This window comes from Stegodyphus dumicola, chromosome 9 (assembly GCF_044657685.1).
Source record: "Stegodyphus dumicola isolate Sdum_Otavi_A_Nest chromosome 9, ASM4465768v1".
NCBI classification, from domain to species: Eukaryota; Metazoa; Arthropoda; class Arachnida; order Araneae; family Eresidae; genus Stegodyphus; species Stegodyphus dumicola.
The window spans coordinates 136,241,473-136,262,689 of NC_140776.1; the positions used below are offsets into that span (position 1 = coordinate 136,241,473).

Here is a 21,217-nt window from a genome sequence, read left to right on the forward strand (position 1 = left end):
GAAAGCAGCAAATTGGAAGAAAACATGCCATCGGAAAATTTAAATTTAGGAAAAACAGCAACTTTGGTTTGGCATAGATTATAAATAAAACTATTAATTTCGAGGCAAACAGGAAATCATTCCTTTCTTCAAAGAGAGGGGGAAATGCGCAGAATAGGAGGAGCGACGACTATAATTATATCGAAAGAAAGAGACGGAGCAAAATGAACACGATTGTGATGCCATCTGTTGAGAAAATAGTAATAAAAATATGAAAACGTAAGATATTATAGCTCTAAAAGCGTTGGACAGGACTAAATCAAAATTAATGTCACTGAGCATAAACCTTAGATAGTTTAGTTGTTATTAATTGGAACCTTAATCACAATTTAGACTTTAGTTCTACGAAAACTGTCCATGAAGCTTCTTGAGGTGTGGTGAATTGGATTTCTTTAAAGCTTTTCACGTTCACATAAATTTACCTTCTTTTGTTAATGTCATTACAAGAATTTAGCTTAGCGCTTTTAGAATTCCAGTGCCTTTAGTTTTTCATTTTTTATTACTATCATTCAACAAATTGAGCTACGTTCGTTTTCGCTTTGCTTCGCCCAATGCTTTCGATACAGATACGACCATTCTCTCATTTTGCAAACCTTTTCTCTTCTTGAAGAAGAGAAACCTATGTCTCTTCACCCTCGAAATAGATAGAATTTCATTCAAAATCTTCTACAAGCTACGATTACTATTTTGCCTAAATTTAATTGCTTATTCAGTTGAATTCATGAACAATATATTGTTCTAAATTATGCTGAGTAGTCTAAGTGATTCATCGATTATTTTTGCAACTGTTTTAGGGATTGTGTTTTTCGATCACGAAAAAAAAAATATGGTTGTGAATTTAAGCTAAATGTGTAAAGAATTGTTCAGTTACCCGATTCTGCTTTCGCGGTATAAGTGGCAACATATCTGAACAGCAAATCGAGAAATCTGTCTCTCGAATCCCGCTGAAGGCATAGCACATTGTTCCCGTTTCCTATTTTGAATATTTTAAAGCCTCTATAGGGTTCTAATGTAGTTACAATCTCCACAAATGACGCCCGAACTAAACTATGGAAAGACAAAATCTGTCCATCATGTGAATTTGTTCAACTGGGAGTTGTGGCTTTACCCGCTCGACCTTTGAAAGAGAATTATGACATTATGAAGAATTATCACATTCTTCGGTATGTGCTTTCAGGGTGTAACTGGTAGTATGCCCGAATCGGAAGATCTGTGGTTAGAATCCCGGGAAAGGCATAGATAACTTTTTATGTTTTTTAGTTCTGAACATATTAATATTTATAAAAGTGCTTTTAGTCGCCAGAGTAGATATACTATCCAATTATATAAATGTAATATTTTAGTAGTCGGACACATGAATGAAGCTTGGCAGAAATGATGACACAGAAGTTAATTATTTTGATTCCGCATCTTTATTCAATTGCAGGCATATCATCACTCTTTACTAAATAAAAGTAAATTCACTGCGTTATAGTATTTTAACAAAGAAAAGGCAGAAGAGCAGTGGCACAGGTCTTAGCAGCAGAGGGAGAAAGCGGTCTGACGCAAAATGGCGCGAGTTCTCTATTTATGGAAGCGGTTACGCAATAGGCTGGAATGTTCTCGAAAGTACTTGTCTAGGGAGAAGATCTTGAAATTGCGGAAGTTAATTACAGGTTGCTTCTTCGCTTAGAGCAAAGCCGTCCTATTTTTTACATTTTACACACACACACACACACACACACACACACACACATATATATATATACTATATTGTTTACTATAAGTTTTTTTTAAATTGGTGTACACAGTTCTAAGGCAAACAGCTGAGAGCAAAAACTACCCACGATTTTGATTTTGACTCTTGTGGAATGCAATACGAACTTCTGCCTCCAGAAAATCTTCCTATACGTTTGCAGCCGTATAAGAAGTTTCGTATATTGTTCTGTATCCAATAAAACAAACCAGCGATTTAAAAAAATCACGTTAAATCTCCCATTATGCTAAGTAAATACATTTAAACTCTTCACCTGATTAGATAAAGATAAAATCATTGTTAAGCTTCAAATGCAGTCCCATCTCCATTAACAATCTATCGATTCAAAAAGAAAAAAAAGGACAGGAAATCCCAAAGCCCTGTAATTTCAGCCTTAGGTAAGCAAAATTAAACTTGTTGTTCGCTTTCTTGAGATTGTTTGATATTCAAAGTGACTCTCCACTGATTAAGTTTCCTTAAATATTTACTTAACGTTGTGTTTCCAGAGAGGTTCTAGAGACAAACTATCTCGAGCAATGTATTAAATTTTGATAGTTCATCCAGCATATGTTAAGGAATTTAATATGACTGTGGTGAATGTAGGAGTGAGTAACTTTAGTGGATACGACGCTGAGAAGTATAATTTTGGTGAGTGGCATAAATGATAACACACTTGAGGATCGAATGTGACTGCAGTGATGTTACTGCAGTTTTCAATTAACAGATGACAGAGGAAATAGTTCATTCTGTGTCAGACTTAGATATTTCAGTAAAATCTATTACTCTATCGTTATTAATACATGTAATTAATGCTTTATTTAAGAATAAAATTATACATATTTGCAGAGTTTTGGAGGAGGGGTTGTTTTAGTTTTACAAAGGCTTCGCTAATTTTCACGAGTGTTTGCATTTCTGCCTTTCTTTGGTCATACCCGAAGTTTTTCATATTTCTCTTCTGCCATTAGCAGGAAGCAACGTAATAATAAAAGAGAACTATAAAGAGGAGAGGTGATTAAGCAGAGAACAATAAAGAGGAGAGGTGTTAATACAAGACATATTCCACACGTACAAAAATGAGAAGCTTTTCGTTAATTAAACTGCATTAATATACGTTTTTGTGATGACAATTAACGTAAAATATCTACTTTCCTATTACATTAGCGTAAAATAATTAGTTGTTTTTCGTGGGTGTATCTTAAGACAGATTGAAATTTATACAATTCCACTGCAGACATGTTATTAACCATGGTAAACGCGTGTTGCTAAAGAGCATATTTAAGAATACAGCCAACTTTACACAAGCGCAAAAATAGACTAGGATACAACGACTGATGGAAAGCCAAGATGATGCTCATCTAATAATGAAAGCAAACATTGTCATCTTTTAGTGATAATGACAGATCATTTGAGCAATCAGAAAATGTAGAAGAAAACTGAAATCAATCTAACTGCACTTCTTTCATTTAATTGCCTTTTCTTTTATTGAGAGCTTGAAAAGGAAGCAAAATTAACCTTGTCCTAAAAAACTACTTCATTCTTTGTCACGTTTAATTCTGCATAATTCTGTGATTAAAAGATTAGTGAAGCAAAAACGTTTTGTTAATTATTTGCAGATTTCTTCCTATTCATCTGGTCTTTTCAGGCATTTCTCTGCTCCGTCTGTGGAAGAATAGTTAAAACCGCTGAATAATGAAAATTCTATCCAGCTTCGATCCTAGGCAAACAGACTGATTCTATGGTTGGTTCGTCTTCGTGTTTCTTCCCATGTGTAACGTGATTACAAGCCAACTTTTCTTAGGAAGGCATTTTTACCCTTAAGGAGGCTTTGCCATATATTGCAACAATCTAACTTAGCCTTATCTCTGTGTTTCTTCATCTGTAGGCGGCATTCAAAAATTTTAATTTCACTTTTTACTTCCTGATACGAAGTGAAGGAAATATTATAATCGCGAAAAGTTTCGGGTACCATATTTCAACGAAAATATCCATTTTGACAGCTTTCGAATCCATCTGAGTGATGTTTTTGTGGGTTACAGCCGAAAACATCGCGGACGAAAACGTCGAAGAGAAAACAACGCAAGACGAAAACGTCGTGCTACAAAACATCGTGGGAGAAAACATCGCAAAGAGAAAACATCGCATTTCTAAAACATCGTGGTACAAAACATCGTCCTCGAAAATAAAGCGGTTCAAAAACTTCGCAGTTTGAAAACATCGTCGTCGAAAATATCGTGGTAAAAAATAAAGTATCTACAAATCATCGCATGACGATAACATCGCAGACATACTTTTGTCAGACTTTAATAACTGTAAATAGATATTCCCATAATAATTTGTGAGCGCAAGCTGTAAAGAAGGGTAATTTTTACTTTCACATTTTTTTATTAACTAATAAATTTTTGCTGAAAAAGTAAGAAGGAGGCATAAGCATAGAAAATTAAATGCAACTTATAGATTATAATTTTTATGAAAAATTACCAGTGAAAACTTTATAAAAAATGATATATTAATGGTCTTTGTTGGTTAACTATGTCGGTTTAAAATTCTATTAAGTGCTATAAGTTGCATTAATTTCTATGCTTAAGTTTCCTTCTTATTTTCTCAGCAAAAATTTAGTAGTTAATATAAAATATGAAAAACAAATTATCCTTATTTCTGCCTTTCGCTCACAAATTATTATGGGAATATCTATTTACAGTTATTAAAGTCTGAATAGATATTCCCATAATAATTTGTGAGCGCAAATTATTACGGGAATAATTCTGAAAAAGCATGTCTGCATATTATCGTCACGCGATGATTTGTAGATACTTTATTTTTTACCACGATATTTTCGACGACGATGTTTTTAAACTGCGAAGTTTTTGAACCGCTTTATTTTCGACGACGATGTTTTAGAACTGCGATGTTTTCTCTCACGTTGTTTTGTAGCGCGACGTTTTCGCCTTGCGTAGTTTTCTCTGCGACGTTTTCGTCCGCGATGTTTTTGCCGCGATGTTATCGGCGGACACCGTTTTTGTGTGATATCTGTACGTACGAACAGAATAAAAAATTCTCTTACCCAGAACGGATTGTAAAATGGATTTAAAATGGATTCAGAAGAGATATTTTCGTGACGTCTGCACGTACGAATGTATATAAGTATCTCGCAGAACTCAAAAACGAGTAATCTCAGAACGGTGAAACTTTGTGTATGGGACGGCTATAAGATGTAGTTCTGCGCTTCTCTTTTTGGTTTAAATCGGCAGCACCCAAACATATATATATGTGTGTGTGTATACTTACTCTGTTAACTGGCTTGGTGAGGCAGTTATTTTAATTTTTATTTGTTGGTAAATTGTGCATTTTTTCCCTTTAAAAGTGATTGAATTATATTGCTCTAAAGTTCCGGTTAAGGTTTTTATGCATTTAATTAATTTGCATGCAATAGTTGTAGAATTATCAACAGTTTAAAAGTTGTTTAAGTAGAACTAAGCTTAACGAAGCCGTAATTTGTTTACATTTGAAATTCTTAGTAGAGTAGTGTATTCATTCAGTTTGTGCACCAACTTCAGTGTCTTTTTGCCAAGTAAGACCAAACGTAAACTTTCAATTTTGCGCACTGAAAAATCTGTCTTCCTGCCCGCTGGTCGAATTGCTTATTTTTGCCTAAAAACTGTAATTTTAATTCTAAAAAATATTTTTTTTTAAATCTTTTTAACTGTATTTGGTGTTTTCGTTTTTCTGTATTTTACAAGTTTTAATAAAGATGTTTTGAGATTTTATGTATTTTTGTCTTACCGCGAAATGAGAACTGAATTAATTGAATGCGAAATATATCTCTAATGAAATTTTATGAAATAAGGTTATTGAAATGCAGCAAAAAATGTGCATAATTTAATTGGCCTAGGATGTCATGTCGTGTCCGTATCATTTTAGTTTTGTTTCCTTTTCTTTTTATTTTTATTTAATTTTTTTTCAGAAAACAATCGTCTCCCCTTTATTTCTAATGAGTCAGAATCGTCATAAATTAAACTGGGAAAAATGAGGGTTGATTATTATATAAAAATAATTGCCTATTTTTAAAGGTTATTAAATATATGTAGTTGAATGCACACGACATGCAAATAACCTACTACTATTTTTATTAATGAAATAATTTCGTTTAGGTTCTGAGCTTAATTTTAAGATATTCGTAAATGGAATGTAATTTTATTATTTTAGTTAAAATATAATTCCATTATAAATTTAGACAAATACAAAGCGATCTCATTTTTAAATTTATCGAAAGTAAAGTATTTTATATTTTTTAAACAATTAAAATATTTTAATTTTGTAGCTGTTTTTATCTTTATTGAAATAAAATAACTGTAACGAAAAAATAATATTCTTTCATTTCATTGAATCAATTGTTCCTTAGGGAAAGACTAAAATTCAGTTATTCGGATGCTTCAGATATTTGAATATGTCGCATTCAGTTTGCATACTTAAATTTGCCTCCATTGCTAAACGCTTTATTAGATATTAAAATCACTTTCTGTATTTTGATACAAATTTCGATAAGAATTAAATTAATTGAATCATTCTGGAATATAATAGTCTCAAATTTAAAAATGGTAGTAGTGTATTAAAGGTGGTAATGCTTCTCAGAGTGGCACACAAATGAAAACAAAAGAGCCAGACAAACTGATAACAAACTAGTAGTAAGGCTTCATCCCGTGTCTTTAAATTGTACAAATGAATTGGGTTTTCTACATGGATACCGTTGCCAACAACATGCTGCCCTATAGATTGCTATCGTTGGCTTCAATCCAGGAATAAAATCGCATTTCATGCAGACCAGTTTCTTTAATCATGTTAGTAATCGGACCTAATGAATAGCGAATAAGTATGCAGTGTTAGCTAATGCAACAAATTAGAATGAATTTGGCAAATTCTATTCGTTGACTTAATACTTAGATTTTCTTTTCTTGTTTATGCACGCGCGTTAAAAAAAAAAAAAAAATAACGAGTTCCGTGCAACATCTCGTTTACTTACTATTATGGATCTCAGTATTAGTCAAATGGTTCTAAAAATACTTTTTGCAGTTTAAATTTTATGAGCACAATTCAGATGCAATTACTTTTCATAAAAGAAACTCTGCATTTCCAAGTTATTTTTGCCCGGAACATCTTCGACCATTACGTTTTGAGTATATTCATAATATTCAGTTTGTAGTTTAAATGTTGCATAATAGACAATAAGAGTTTGTCCTGCAATGATTCGGAAGTTTGTCTTCCAATGATTCAAAATTTGGTGAGGCGCCGTGCATTGTTTTTGTTATTTCCTTTCCACAAGAAATGCTTTGGACATGCTCCAGATCTTATTACCTAGAGATCAAAAGCATATTGATATATAAGGTATTTCTCCCGCCTTCTTAGCATGCCTTCGTAGTGTAGCGGTCTGCACGCTGGGCGCGCATTCCAGAGGTCCGTGGTTCAATTCCCGGCGAGGGCGTTTATCATTTTTCACATCTCCTACTTCCAAAAAACCCTAATGTCTTTACACATGTGTCAGCATTTTTAGCACAGGATATGCAAATATGTCAAATCTCCAGTGAATTACCTGTTTCATATCCCACCAGGATGAAAACATTCTACATTAGGCCACGACAGAGAGGACTGCACTCGAAAACCAGTTCTTAAAAAAATCTATTGTGTACACCACATGACTTTGTTGTACGGCATTTTAAATTTACATATATTTTGCTGCACTTCATTTAAACGTTTTTTCTCGAGTTGTTCAAACTGAATTAAACGATCCTTCAAGTCAAGTTGAAAATGACATTAAAAATTGCAAATTTTGAAACTAAATACCAATGTTTATTTTTGACGTACTCCAGTTAAACTTCTTATTATTTGTTTTTTTATAACGAGTATAAAACTTTCTCAAATATAAGCATAGAAACCGGGAGACCACATTTTAAAAGTTAGATTTCTTCATTTGTCCAAAGTTATTATAATTACTTTTTAATCTGGCACTGTCAAAATTTGAATATTTTAATCATTTACTGTACTTCTGTACTTGTGAGTACACGACTACGACCAACAATTGCGAAAATAAAGGCCGCCTAAAGAATTTTAACCGGTTATGGAGGGTGGGTATATGTATGAAATATGCACATATAAATGTAATAATTTTAAAATGCGTAGATGAAGGCATTGGAACTTACGATAGCAGCTTACGATAATTAACAGCTTACGATACTGCGTAGATGGTTGAGAAGACCGTAGTGGCTTGAAGTTGGCTGAGTGGAAAGCATGATGACGCATTTAGCACAATGGATCACAATCTTTATTTTTTTACGCATATCAAACCATCCTTTTGCAGACAAGATGCTTCCTAATTATAGTCGAATACAAGTTTCATTTTGAAGCACGACGTCATTTTAAGCAAGTAAGCAGCAGCAGCACGGATGAGAAACGTGTTGCCAGCAGGAGAGCTTACGCGAAAAAGGAGAGTGTCGCAGTATTTCAGAGGAAGAAGGCTGGGAGTCGGAAAAGTTTCAGTTCAGAGTTTTGGTTTACAATTAATTTGATTGGACAAGAGGTATGTGCATTGAAACGTTACATAATAAAAAATCTGGAACCTGGGGAGAAGAGATGAATTTAGGGGCAGATCACGCAATTTAGAATGTTAATTTTGAGGTCGCCAATTATTTTTTTAGTACAGCTATTATATTTTGTTATATCTTACATATAGATGTACTATTTGTACAGTGGATTACAATAAAAATGGAGGTTGCACAAATAAGATGTTTCAGCTGTTCTATATACAAAATTTCGGCGTTCTACGGGTTATCAGTTTTGAGTTATGTGAAATATAGACATATATACATACGTATGTTCAGACGTCATGAGGAAAGCCCTTTTGAATCCGCTTTAAATCCATTTTACAATCCGTTTCGGAAAAAAGAGGCCTTTACGAAAAAACATTTTTAGGAAAAAAGATCGTACGTATAGATGTCACGCAAAACATTCGTCCAAATGGATTAAGGCAGGGTCGAAATGGATATTTCTGTTGAAATACGATACTCGAAATTTTTGAGATTTTAGTACTTTACTTCGTAGATGGAAATAAAAATTTATAACTGAAGTGTATTAGATCTCTTACCCGCCACTCAGTTGCACTTTGTCTTAGGATAGTAATGTGGAAAAGAATATAGAGGTAAAATTTACAATTTAGAATTAAATATAAATACTATTTGAACATTAAAAACTTATGTGCGGTGCAACCTTTCACGGCGAGCACTTGTGAAATTGACCACTATGTCTGACGCATAAATAATGATAGGAAAATTATTTACGGTCATATTTTGTAAGACAGCCACCTCCAGAAACTCCAAATCGACTATAATTATAGTATACATCTTAAAGCGGCTTCACTAAATGTACGAACAGTGTATAAAATTACCAAAATAATATTTGCTTAGAAGTAAGAGGCAGCCTTGAGGAGACCATAATTTTCAATACATAGAGTAAATCTAGTTTTTCTGTAGAAGGTCCTTACTACATTGCATCTGGAAACCGTCCTGAGCTTGTCATTTTCCGCAAGCCGGATTCTTATATTATACTAAATAAACAAACGATGCCTTTTTTCTTTCTCTTACGCTTTGCGGACTGACGTGCTGACACTGAATCTGTTTTTGATTAAGAGCTCGATAATTTAACAGTCGCTGTTATTTAAATTCTTATTTCAAAACAAAGCTATTATGAGAAACGACATTATTTTTGCTCTAGCCAATCGATATCATCTTTTTTTTATTCTTCTTTTAGTCATAATATTGCATGTATTTTATGTCAATTAAACTTTTTCTGGAGAATGTATATAGACTGGACAATACTGGACAATGTATATCATATAAAGTAAACTTTTTTAATCGCCCACAGTTTTTAGTAATATTACATGAAACTCAGATTTTTATACGAGTTTTTAAAAGACGTAAATGTTTCACGTATGCTGGATTTCAATACCCAGAAACTCCTCATATCAGTGTGTTCGAAACTACTGTTCTCGCGCCCTGGCCTGTTGCCATGCCAGATTTAATCCATTCTGTATGATACCTTTTGCGAATTTTTCTGCAGCTGTAACCATAACAACTGGATAGAAGTAAACTTTTCTTTCGCATTCGGTAACTATCATCAAAGTAATCAACTGCAGATAAATATGTAAGTGTTTTTCATTACCCCTCTTATTTCACAGATCTGGCTCAAGTGGAACCACATTATGATCTTTAAATCAGTTTTCATTAAAGTAATAATTCTGAGAAAATTTTAGGAATCTAGGAATCATAATAAGGCAATTAAATTATACTCCAATATTCTAGGAGTTGATTCCAAGAAGGCATCCAGAAGCCAAACGATGAACGTTCCAAAAGCCATTTAGTAAGTGCAGCCAATAGGCAGTCGAATGATTGATGTGGAAAAAATTCCGACCGCTGACACCTGTTGATATTTGTATTAATTAATTATATCATGTGTAATATATCAGATGATCCACCCGGTTCAGCATGCTAATAAGGGAAGTCGGTTATCATAGGACTCAGCCCGTGTTAGTATACCAGAGAAACCATGATAATTTGCAGCAATCTCTCCTCTCTTCTTGTGGGTGTAATATCAATTCTTATAAATGCTTTTAGTATCGGTTGTAATCTTTATGATGAGATGGTTAAATGACCATTGCGTTAGTCCATTGCCGACGGATGTTTCAATAACCGGACGGACGGATGTTGCCGACGGATGTTCAAATAAATGAAGAAAGAAAAATATAGAAATCATATTACAAAGGCAAAATCACAGTATTATTACTAATAAAATTTTACCCTTTAATGTTTTTTTTTCTGCTTTCTTGCTGAATCTGTCTTTATCTGCATGCCTAAGATTCCTTTTTAAAGCTTCGATTTGTTTTTTTATTAGTTCAGCAATAAAACTTTGTTGACGCACTAACTTTAATACATTATTCGTACATGGCATAAATTGAGATAAAGGAAAACGACAGAACAGCAGAAATGTAAAGCGACAAAGAATGGATTAACATAAACTCAACTTTCTGGGTCAGTTCCATCAAAGAAGACACCGCCATCGAACTTGAATATACTTCGACGTCCTTTCTTATTTCCGGAGTGAACAGAAGAACATAGAGGAAAAGGAAAAATGGGAGGTGACTGAAATCTGGCACAGGACCAAGAAAGTACCCCCATCCCGTTATTGGGATTTAGAGCGACACTTGCTCGGCATAACAATCTAAAAGGCCGCCTCCGACACAAATCAATAACATGCCACCTCTATCCCGTTTCTTTCTTGAGCTGGGAAAGAGTGTTGAGAGGTGTTCTCTGTGTGCAAGTTGGCTGTCAGAGCGAAATCCCAGAGGTCCACATGAAATCGGATGGTGCTGTTTGATCGCTGGGAGAAGCTAAAAGCATGTCTGGGTATTTTGTTTTCCTGCGGTACTTCTGTAGTGTGGTGTCATAGAAACATGAAGGTTTAAGGGTCCATTATTCTTTCTTAGCTTTTCTTAGACAATGCTGAAAAAGAAAAATGGCTCTTCTGGGAAAGTAGAGATATTGATGACATAATAGCCAACAAGAATGTGGACACTTACAAGATATATTTCGCTCATATTATTTCAGGTTCTTCGAAATAAGCACTTTGGGTCACTTTTAGATATGCATGGAATTAAAAAAAAATCAAAGGCATTGATTTTTAAATTCTCGTCTATTTTATTAAAGATCTTGACGAGGAAAGATCATTTTACATTAATTAGGAAAGACTTCTTATTTGTTGATTCTGATTTGCGTTCAAAAGGAGACTCTATGTTTATTTTAAAATAATGTTTTGGAGCCTTCCCATGACACTTTTATGCTGTGTTTAATTTCGCTAAACCGAAATGATTCTTTGGAAAAAAATTCAGATTTCGAAAAAAAAGGTTGTATTAAACATTTGAGCTGAAAAGTCAATTACGTAAGTTTCTTAGTCAGTTGACAAGACAAAACTTGTGAATTTCGAATTTTTAAAGAGTTATAATGAAAAAGAGTATTCAAACAAAATCAAACCTGAATAAATCATTAATTCTAAGTATCAAGGATATATCGGAATGTAAGCAATAAAAAAGTGGTCACTATATCGGTTTCTATTAAAATTTCCTTTCTTAGGAAAAAAATATCTGGGGAATATATAACGAGAAAGACACTAAATATGTCACGTCACCGCAAAATCAGCTTTCACTAAACATGAATCAATTCGCAGCATTTTTCGCTGTTTGCTGACTAGTAGTAATGTTCAAAGTTCAATTTCTTTTCTAAATGTAGAATCTATTACAAATATAAATAAAATTAAACTTTAAGAAGTTAAAAAAATATGAGTCTTTAAATACTTATGAAAACAGTTTAATTATTAATGAGATTTATAGACCTGAAATTATCATATTGTCCTGAATATGAATGATCCTCATATATAAAAGCATACGATATTTTTGCAAAATGGAGCAAAAATGAGGATTGTTTCCCACATAAAACAATCTCATGGTATGAACTTTATACGTTAAAAAAGTTTTATAGTTTATTTGTAAGAGTAGCAATTAAGTTATCCAAATGAAAAGAGCTATCCCCCCCCTCCCAAGAATTTCCAGTTGCTCAGAGCAGTTTGCATATCAACAATAGCTGATGACTCCTATTGGGAAACAGATTATATATTGAGAAAAATTATATTGAGAATATATTGAGAAAAGAAAAAGAGATTTATTTTATTACTAGTAATAACGAAAAATTATTATATATATGATCTTGGTCATAACATTTCTACTTAACAAACAAACAAATCTCTCTTCTAATCATTAATTTCAAGTAATATATTACTTTTAATACTATGCGAGTATCATCTATTAAAGAAATTTGCCATTAATATCCCTTTTTAAATTTCCACAATTTTGCAACAATCGCTTTACTCACTTTCTAACTGTTAAGTTGAAAATTATTAAGTTGAAACCTTTCCTTTTAACACCAAATAAATAGCATGATACATGTGAAGAATTTTATTTGTACATTTATTTTTAGTTTATCGTATTTTATTTCAAGAAATTTTCTTTTTCAAAGCAATCTATTTCTAGCTCAAAGCAAGGAAATTATTTTTTGTTTACGTATTTTTTTTCATATTAACTTGTTTTCATTTCTGAATTAAATTTACATAAATCCGAATGTACAACTTTCTGTTTAACTGAATTGAAATTAAGACATTACTTTTTATTGAGGTAAGGTTTCTTAAAAAATTAAAAATTAAAATTACAGTATATATATTGTTAAACTGCTTAATTATATTTTAATTTTAGTTATCATAAATCGTAAATTTATATTAAAATGTAATATAAATTTACAATTTTAACGAAATATTGAAATAAAAGTAAAATTGATAACAAAATATACAGAAGTTAATAACAAGATTTCACTTGCCATAGAAAGAAAAGCAAAAGTTTCGGATAATTGCAATATTGAATGCTAGAATTCAATAATGCAAATAAATTGACAACAAAATTTCACTTAAAGTTTAGAATAATTGGATTTTGGAAACCAGAAGTTCGAATAATTTGAGTATAGCTGTATATACATAAGCAAAACGTTCTTTAAAATCCATTCAAGAGATTTTTTCCCTGTACTTATTTCACAACGTCCGACATGTCGGCTATGTTTAAAAAAATGTATTCCTATAATGTAATCATCAACTCGAATATGGGTACCAGGAAGCTCGAATTTTGAATTTCGAATTTTTTTTAAATTTATTTATTTCACATTTTTTGAAACTTTAAAGAATTTTGATTAACAAACTCAACGATCTCAAAAGCGTGTAATGACATTACTGTACGGAAAAATACATTTTTAATCTCCAGCTCGCGAGACTGTATATTAGAAATTCTAAAGATACATTGTTTTTAAATTGTTTGTGATATTGCTGTTGAGTTTTGTGTAGTTAAAGTGAGAAGAACACGGTATTTAATAAATAAGGTAACATATAAAACGTTTAAAAAAGGGCCCTTTGGGCGTAATATGAAAGCTTTCAGATTTTATTCATTTAATGTTTTTTATTATTTGGGTCACTCTGAAACTTCTTAAGGTGATTCTGGTGCAAATTTCATTGCAAATGTAAATACATTCAAATAATTGTAAAGCCTACGAGTATTTATTCGTGAGCAACATAGAAATGTGCATGTATAAAATGTATCGGCTATCACGGCCTTTTTCCTGTTTCATACGAAGGAAAGAATAAAAGTTGGCATAAACTCAACGAATACTTTCTAATTAATAATAACAGTGTCTTTGTGCCAAATAGCTCATTTATTCGATTTAAATGTTTCGCTTGCATTTCTCTTTCACTCAGAAATTTCATTACCAATTATCATAAATTATGGTACAAAATGCACACTTTCTTTTTTATTATTATCTTATACTTAAATAGAAAATCTATTAATTTAAAAGTGTTCAGCAGTTTCACGAAAGATTTTGATAAAGATTTTGATATTGCTGTTTTCTAGCAGAGTTGTTATAGCTGTATCGTGCACATCAAATCCACTTGTTCCTATCTACTCAAGCCATTTAATACAGGTAAGGAGACACAGTTCATATTTATATTAGTAACGAAAAATGTAAACAAGCAAATTTCCTTTGTTTTCAAATAATTTTTAGCTATTTACCTAGTTATCCATTATACATATGCGGTATAAAATTTGATTATTTATTATTGCATTCTGAACACTTTTAATTTTTCCCTTTTTAATCCATTTATAAACAGCCACTGCCCTCTCTATGTATCAGTTTTTAGTTAGCTACTTGCTGGTTAAATCATATAACGTAAGCCATGAGGCTAATTTAAAATCCATGTTTATTTGTGAATGTAAATGTAAAAGCTAAATTTATACAGTAATATAAAATGTGAAATATTATGGAAACCATTAATGTGAAGGCATAACTTTTGGAAAGAAGTCTGAGACCAGTAAATAATTCAAAATTAATTTCTGCTGCAAATTTTCTGTTTTCTTAGATTTTCTGTAAAGGACTGTCTATACAAAGCAACAAAGTTGCTTGGCGACGCATTGCCTTTCCCTCATAAACTTGTTGCCTAAACAGCAGTTCGTCTACAAGGCGATTTTGCTGTAAAGTTGCTTTGAGCTACTATGTTAGTCAACAAGCCTATAATACGCGACGCGTTTTCTGTCCAGTAGGAAATCTTCCTCGCATCGACAAGCAAACGTAAATTTCGGTGGAAATTCGATGGGAAAGTAAGCATTGTTTGCATAACTGTGCTTTCACTTTGCACCTTCTATTCAACTATAAAGAACGAATATTAGAATATAAAGTAGTTTCATATGATGCTGAACAATTTACCCGTTAATAAGCTAATATTGAATGATAATATCATAAAATTTAAAATATGGAATTTAAATGAAGTAATAAAACAACTGGAATAGCAAAATGAAATTGAGAGTGCTTCGATAACTCGTGATTCTCATAAGCAATTTCATTGGCTGTTGCCAATTTAAATCGCCTACAATTTTATTTTCTTCATACTTACGGTCATTAATATTAGCGCAGGCGCCTGCAACATGTTTCTTTTGTACTGGCAGTGTATTTTTCTGTGTAGACTGACGGAAGCAGGTGTCGCAGACGTCGAAGCCTATAAGCCGTTAGGCTAAACTTACTATATTTAATTTAAAGTTCAATGTTACCTATTTGAGTTAATACAGAAGAGTTGGCTTTTTTTATGCCCAAGTAGGGCCATCTGTTAACTTATATTGAATTAATAAAGGGTTCTTTACTCCCTTTTCTGCAGTTGTCGTATTTAAGACCTGAGCATAATTCCTCATGCAGTCTTCTAGGTCTCGCTAGTTTATGTTACCGAAGAAAACGGAACTCTATAAGCTATCTATTTGACTGAAACTCGATTTTTGCTCACACGAGGAACTTTCTAACACTACATAACACTAGGTCCGTATTGATCCCTTGAGAGTCAGTGATGATCAAGGGGCTGATAGTCAAATATGTACCGGAAATCGATTGGCGTAATCAAAATACCATTCATTACCAAAGAAAAATCATGAATAAAATTGATAATTAATTGTTTAATATTTCTTTTTTATATTTAATGTTTTATGCACTAAATGAGATATAAAAATGTAAAACGTGAAACCACAAAAAACACTGTACAAAAATACGAAGAACAGGAATGGAAAAACAAGAAACATGTTGAACACTTTTTGAACGAGCTGATTTAAAAATAATATTAAATAATTTTGTGCCAAATACTAAAAACATTGCACCAATGCATCAAGCGTAGTCATCACATCAATTAAAATCGAACTTTTTTTCCATTAGAACCTATGATTTTTGTTTCTGAAAATTTGTTTAAATTTGTAAAATTAAAAATAGTAATAAATCAAAAAATAACGAAACGTAAATCTAATTAACCATTTTTTCAAAACTTAGGTTTACATTTTTAATCCAATTGTTACCTTTAATTTATTTTTTTGCAATTCTCATTATGATTATATTGTATACTAGAGTGGTAACAAACTGGCAGCATTTAATCTGTGATTCAGTTTGTGTGTGCAATGAGTGTTTGCAAATTAAATGCGTAAATTTTCTATAACATGTAATTCGTTTATTCAGTTTAAAGATTTAAGGAAGCTTTGACTATTTTGGAGCGGAAGAGAAATCTATATTATTTTTTAAAGTCTTACTACATGAACTGACTCTTACTATATATATTAATTTTCTGATTTGTATACGCTTTCTAAATAAACTTGTCTAGAAATTATTTGCATTCGTTCAAATTCGTCGTTTGGAGCTCCTTTTTCTAACTGGATTAAGTGAGAGACTGCATTATTGAAAGATACTCAGTAACTAAAGTAGCAGTTCACAGTGAGTGTATTGTACTCGAAAAATATTATCGGTTTATTACAGTATTGATATTTAGTCTCCTCGGTAAATAGATTAGATGTAAGAAGGCTGAAACATCAATCCTTGTGGAATTCTCAGCGCTTTATTATTTTGGTTGTGGTAAGTGTATTTGCGACTCATTTCTTTAATACTTAATAGCTGCCTTGGGAAGTAAAACTCTCTGAGCCACCGTAATAATGCATAGTGTATTACCTCTTACGTTATCAAACGCTTTCTCTTTATTTATGAAGATGAGAATCATAACTGCTCTTTTGATAAAGGTTTCGTTCGCTTCTCCAGTTAATCCAGAGTTGCGATTTTTCCCAAATGTAAATTGTGTCGGAGCTAGAAAATTATCAGAAATGATCGCATTTCCCTGTGCGTTTTTTAGTGGTGTAAGTAATTGACAAATAATAATTTAAAGATTCGTTGCTCGAATCTCGGTGAGGCATATTTGATTTTTCATGGTTGCTGGTTTGTAAAACTTACATCACTCTTCAGTGGTGCTCGAATTAGATGCTGACAACTCTACTAGATATTGTTCGGTGTACTAGTTTTTTATGACTATATCTTTTAAATAGCGAAGAATGCAAGAAGTTATCGCATTCCCTGGTGCATGATCTTCCGGTATAATTAGTTAGCATATTTTCTCATAGCATTTGCGAGGTACATGGTTCGAGTTCCGGTCAAGGCGCAGCTAATATTTTATATTTTCGTAAAACCTAGTAGTCAAACTGAGCAGAAACTCACCAATGTAAAACACGATCAGACACAGATCCTGTTTCTTGAGGAGCGAAACGAAAAACATAATTTTGCTTTTTTTTTTCTCAATAAAACTTCATGAGAATAATAATAACATTAATTGTATTTTTAGCAATTGAAAACTTATACATTAGTTGCTTGAAAATATTTTTCGGTAGTTAACAAAATTATGGTTTAAAAGTGTTACTCAACAGTAAATGCTACGAAATATTTGGTTTTAACGAAAGTTTCCCGCCACCACAAATAGTTCACGATGGCGTGTTTAATCCTACTTTGTCAAACGATTTTTGGCATTTGAAAGAAAGAGACTTTAGAAGGATGCGTTGTGAAGTAAAAACATATCATTATCATTAAGGTGTCTGAAATGGAACTATCACGCTTCCAGATTAGAACCACCATGTACTTTCAGTTCATTTACAAAAAGTCAGTTACAGGATATCCACCATATCATGTGTACAGATTTAGGTACTAATGTTGTATCATATGATACCGTGAAGGTTTGTACCGAAAGTTCAAAAACAAGGACTATGAAAATCAAAATACAGAGCGCTCTGGACGGCCTATTGATGATGATGATGATGCCCGCCTGCGAGAACCTTTGGAAGAAGACCAGTATGCAATCACTAGAGAGCTTGCTAAGGAGTTAGATTAAGATAAAATAACACGCAAAACAAGTATGAAGTCAAACAACATTCCTATGTTTTCCGTGTACTTCAAGTTTCCTCCTTCGAATTGGCTCTTGATCAAGAACTAAATTATTTAAAATCAGTAGCTATTGACAGGGGCTTTTCAACCAACATTATTAATCAAGCAGTTAAAAAATTCTCATCTCAGCACACCAAAAAGCACACTCTTGTTTTAGGAGATTATAAGAATTCTGTTGTCCTTTCTTTCTTCCATCAATTAGCTATAACATTGCACGTATTTTACGGAAATTTAACTTTCGATTGTTTATTCTCCAATCAATAATACTTAAGGACTCATTCCGGATATGAATTCCCGGTGTATTTATAGGATTCCTTGCCAGTATGGTTTAATTTACATTGATCAAACTAAGAGAGCCTTAAAATTTCGCGTCAAGGAACATGAGGCATCTGTTAGAAAAAAAGAAACACAGAATTCCTCTGTTGCTCAGCATTATTGGTCCGAAAATCACATTTTCAATTTTGCTGCGGCCAAAATTATTCAAACAACATCTTCCATTGGTGAATTAGATTTTCTAGAGGCGTTTCACAGTCAAAAAATCATTCTCTTCTAGTTAGTCTCTGTTACCCTAATTCCAATCTATCTTTGCGTTCAGTCTTTAAGGAAATTATATTTTAGTTCTCGTTTCATCACTAGATGGCTCCAGTGTCTTACTTCCTGTCCAGATATTCTTATCTTATCTAATCACTACATCTTATCTCGTTCATTTGCACTTTCGCATCTGGGGATGGTGGCTCGGTAAAACCATCGAAACTAGTCCTGTGAAAATTTGCAAATACAACGCTGATTTTTGCTGTTTGATTTCTAAAGTAATTAAGGAGTTAGATTTTAGTGCAATGTCCATTACTTGCGCTGTGCATCGCATAAACCTGACGTACAACTTCAATCGCTGAGTGCCGTATGAGGTGATTCAGGCAGATAAGGACAGTCGCGTTCGGCCTGCACGAATCTGCTCCAGTATCAACGCAAGGACAAACTTCAGGACCGGATCATCCCTTTTGAGGAAAAGTGGGTTTACTGCCACAGCGAAAAGGGGCTCGTCCGCGCCGGTTAAGCCCGTCGGCAGCGTAGCAAAGCGCAATTTCACTAACAAAAAGATCTTGCTTTGTAATCTGGTAGGACTGCCGTGCTATTATCCGGAAAGAGTATCTGGAAAAAAGTAAAACACTCGACAGTAAGGTGTACAGCGAAATGCTAGTCCGTGTTGACGCTACTATCAAAGAAAAACGACGAACGGAGTTCCGGCGGAAAAGATAATGTTTCATCAAGATAATGCAAGACCACATGTGCCTGCATTCACCAGCTGGGCTCTGTACGGACTCGAATGGGGTCTTTTGCCACACCCATTATATAGTCCCAACATCACTCCTTCGGACTTCTACTTCACATTGCAGTTACATCTTGCTGGTACTGCAAGACATTCCATTCTGCATAGGACGTTCAAAATGAGGTTGATCTCTTTTTGGACTCTCGGCGACCAAGTTTTTGGGCCAAACATTTTGAAAAACTATCAAAACGTTGGCTTTTAAGAACGTTTTTCGGCGGAAAACGTTCGTTGCAACCGGATATCATTGAATTGCAATTAATAGAAAAAATAAGTCAAGCTTGAATTATTCTAATTTGCTTATTAAAGCTTTCCGCAACAAATGTCAAAAAAGACGTAAAAAATGTCAAATTTTGAAATTAAATGTGTCGGTCAAATGTTTTGTAATACGAGAATCAAACTTTTTCTGTTATGTATTTTATAATGAATATAAAATGTAAATGCAGTTAGTAATTTTTACAAATTTGATTTAAAATTAAAAAATACAAAACATAAATGTTTGTGTCATTAAAAACATTTTTGTTGCCTGAAGTATGTGTCTGCGGTGAATTGTTGCGAAATAGATGTCCCATAATGACTTCTGTGTATAATCTATCCATAAGGAACAAGCTACAACAACAGACATATATATGTGGTGGGTAGATATACGTAAAGAGAGACAGCGGAAGAACAGAAGTATGATATCTGAAACCAGCTTCCTATAGCACAAAAAGCAAAACTCAGTTTCACTTGCTCGGTACAGAACCAGAACCAAAGCAAATGAATCCAGTAACTGACAAGATAAATAAAAAGTAACTTAATTGGAAAAGAACGTTGTGTAAAGGAAGTGACGTAAGTGCATGTGACACTGAGACGTTCAGGAAATTAGTCGATCAGGAGGTGGATATCTAATTGCCGCAGTTACCGGATCTGACCAATGGGGAACAGTAGGAATTTAATTAAGCAGTGTTAATGGTGAGTGATAGTATTCCTCAGGATAGGAAACTGAATGCTTTATTGAAAGTTTTTTGCATCTGTACCTGTCAAATTGGGTTAAAAAGAATGTACAATAAATGATAAATTTTTTTTTTTATTTTTTTCCAGAAAGTAACTTCATTAAATATTGAACTATCTTATAAGGTTTTTCTAAATGCAAAATTTATCAAAAAGATATAAAATAACTGAGAAAATTTCAAAAATGGCAACTAGATCAGATTTCTTCCAGACTTTTATAGCAGTAAACATTGAGCATTATAGAACAGTTTTCAATATTTTTCCTATTGATTACGCATAATTTTACCATGTTCAAATAACACAATGTTTTTGTTACGCGGCTATAAAAAGTTTTTCTGCTGCTACGTAAAATACATTTTCGAATTATAATTCTGTAGTTGTTAACTTAATGCGCCTCGAAGTAAAGGCAAAAGAATGTTCGTTTTTGCTTACTTCTCATTCCTTTTGTCATTTTTCTGTTTAGAAGACTGATAAAAACATGCAGAGTCATGAGGATAATTATTTTGAAGAAGGAGACGGGAAAAATGTATACACCCTCGAACCCGGACGTCCCGAATATTCGTCGAGAGTGCTACCGTTATACTACTAACGTACGTTGAAAGGAGAGAGAAAATACCTTGTAAACATTATGAATAATCACGAAACGATTCTTACTTCATACTTGTGATTCTGAACGAAAATTTAAATGTCAATAATGAAGACGTATTACTGTACAAACTA

The 21,217-nt window shown here is 32.9% G+C and overlaps 1 protein-coding gene and 1 non-coding gene across 2 annotated transcripts in view; one reads left to right on the plus strand and one right to left on the minus strand.

Annotated features, from left to right (window-relative positions):
- LOC118190894 (synaptotagmin-12-like) overlaps window positions 1-21,217 on the minus strand; it is a 506,095-nt gene that overhangs the window by 289,481 nt on the left and 195,397 nt on the right. The window lies entirely within an intron of this gene.
- TRNAA-CGC (transfer RNA alanine (anticodon CGC)) lies at window positions 7,178-7,250 on the plus strand. The gene has a single exon. It is a non-coding gene; the product is annotated as a tRNA-Ala (tRNA).